We start from the raw sequence: 2,858 nt of genomic DNA, 5'->3' as shown, positions 1-2,858 counted from the left end.
AGTCCGAGACTGATGTGTCTACAGAGCCCTGCTCCCTCTGCAAGCACTAGGGAAGGATCTGCCCCCAGCATCTCTCCTAGTTTCTGGTATTTTCTAGGCTGTGGCTGCGTAATCCAATCTTCACATGATGTTCTCTCTGTATGCGTGTCTGTGTCCAAATTTCCCCTTTTTATAAGGACACCAGTCATATTGGATTAGGGATCCACCCTACTCCAGTGTGACCTCATCTTTCTAATGATGTCTGCAATAACTCTATCCCCAAGTAAGGTCACATTTTAAGGTACAGGAGGTTAGGACTTCAATGTAGGAATTTGGAGATGAAGGACACAGTCAACCCTTAACAGAAGGTAACTGTGGCTCACCCTACAGGGGGTTCTCAGAGTCTCCAGTGGGAGGAGGGAGCTGGGGTATTTATACTCCCCTGCCCATCTCGCCCTTGCCCCATTGGCTCTAGGAACACACACAGTGAAAGCGGGTTCCAACATCATGAGGGGTGTCTCTAGCTAAGACGTGCAGGGGCTGCTGTTGGAAGCAAAAGCTCACCAGGACCTGGTGGGAATGAAGATGGTGACAGGATCCAAGGGACTGTAGGCTCCTGCCAACCACCATCATGGAGACACAGAGGACAGAGTCTTTACTCCACCTCTGCCATCCACTACCTTGGTGGGAACTGAACAGCAGGATGGCCCTAAATGAGTCACTGGCCTCTCTGCATTACTTTCTCCATATACAGGCCACACCAGCTGGGACTGGAGCTGCTAGGAAAAGGAGTGGATGATGCCCACTCACCCCCATCCCAGCTGGTGCCTGGGAAGTGTCAGCAGATGGAGGTGGTAGAGCCCTCATACCTGTCACCGTCAACTCACTTACAGAGGGACCGAGGAGCCCCTGGGAGAAACAGGACCCCCAAATCAGATAGCCCTCCCCATGAGTGAGCTCAGGATATTCAAACACAGCTCTTGAAATGTGGCATCTGGGCCAGGTGCGGTGGTTCATTTCTGTAATCCCAGCACTTTGGGAGGCCAAGGTGAGTGGATCTCTTGAGGTCAGGAGTTCAAGATCAGCCTGGCCAACATGGTGAAACCCCATCTCTACTAAAATTACAAAAATTAGCCGGACATGGTGGCACACACCTCTAATCCCAGCTACTCGGGAAGCTGAGGCAGGAGAATCGCTTGAACCTGGGAGGTGGAGGTTGCAGTGACCCAAGTTCGTGCCATTGCACTCCAGCCTGGGCAACAGAACGAGATTTTGTTTCACACACCCCCCCCCCAAAAAAAAAAAAGAAAGAAAAAAGAAATGTAGCTTCTCTGTGCAGCAATGGGTGCCAGAAATGAGGCCACCTAGGAGGGGAAGAGGGTCCTAGTCTGGTAGGTTATACTCAGCTCCGAAGCCTGAGACCAGGAAGGAGTGAGAGCTCCAGGCTTGGCATTCAACGGTGCTAACACCAGTCCCCGCTCCAGCTGCCTGGCACTTCAGTGCTGTGTGCAGTGAGCCTGGGAACTCAGGCAGCCCTGCTGGGGGGCCCTGCTAGTGGCATCACACAAACAGGGAGGTGGCAAGGCTGTCCAGGAGAGCATGCAGACTTCTTCCCTAGGAGAGGGAACCAGTGACCTGGAGATGATGACAGTCTCATCCTGCAAGAGCATCAGGCCTGAGCTAGAAGTCCCAGCTTGGCCAGCAACAACAGCAGGGCCATCTGTGCCCTGTCTAGAAGCATACCTGGTGACATCAGTGGGACGCCCCGGGCTGCACTCTTTGCAGCAGCAACGGTGGCTCTGAACCCTTCACAATAGACCCACCAGCAGTTTAGGGAGGCTGAGGCCAGCAGAAGTTGGGGAGTGGGCTGGGCACAGTGGCTTATGCCTGTAATCCCAGCACTTCGGAAGGCCAAGGTGGGCAGATCACCTGAGGTCAGGAGTTAGAGACCAGCCTGGCCAACATGGTGAAACCCTCCCTGTAATAAAAATACAAAATTAACTGGTCATGGTGGCACATACCTGTAGTCCAGCTACTCGGGAGGCTGAGGCAGAAGAATCACTTGAATCTGGGAGGTGGAGGTTGCAGTGAGCCAAGATCATGCCAGTACCCTCCAGCCTGGGCGATAGAGCAAGACTCTGTCTCAAAAACAGAAGAAGTGGGGGAAGCGGACATGCTGGGGGCATCGGTGCTTGTGGAACAGAGGTCTCAGGTGGCACTCATGCTTCCAGGCCTGCTGCAAGAGAGAACCCCCAGGCCATACACACAGCACCCCAAAGTTGAGACTCCCGGAGCCCAACAAACTGGGTTTACGTCCTGGCTCTGCCTCAACTCTGGGCATCATGAATTAGCCTAGGCTACGCCCTGCTGCAAACACACCTTGCCTTTTCAAACATAATGGAAACTTGTTTATTGCAACAGTTCTAGGTTGGTGTTCCAGGTGGCAGGGCAGTTGTTCTCCACTTGGAAGAGCCCGGCTTTTTCTAGCTTGGGGATCCACTCTACCCCAGGACCCGCTGACCTCCATATCCAGAAGGTAGAAGAGAAAAGACTATGGAAGAGGTAGGTCACTCACTTAAAGGACCCAAGAGAGGCACAGATGCCACTGGAGAGAAAGTAGTCACCTGCCCACACCCAATGCAAGGGTTGCTGGGAAATGTAGTCCGATTATGTGCTTGACTACAATCCTTTTTTTTTTTTTTTTCCTAGAGACAGGGTCTCTCTCTGTCACCCAAGTTGGAGTATAGTGACACCGTCATAGCTTACTGAAGCCTTGATCTCCTGAGCTCAAGTGATCCTCCCGCCTCAGCCTCCCAAGTAGCTAGGACTACAGGTGTACACCACCACACCCAGATAATTAAAAAAAATTTTTTTTGTAG

The sequence above is a fragment of the Macaca thibetana genome, chromosome 20, assembly GCF_024542745.1.
Source record: "Macaca thibetana thibetana isolate TM-01 chromosome 20, ASM2454274v1, whole genome shotgun sequence".
NCBI classification, from domain to species: Eukaryota; Metazoa; Chordata; class Mammalia; order Primates; family Cercopithecidae; genus Macaca; species Macaca thibetana.
This window is presented reverse-complemented; position numbering follows the sequence as displayed.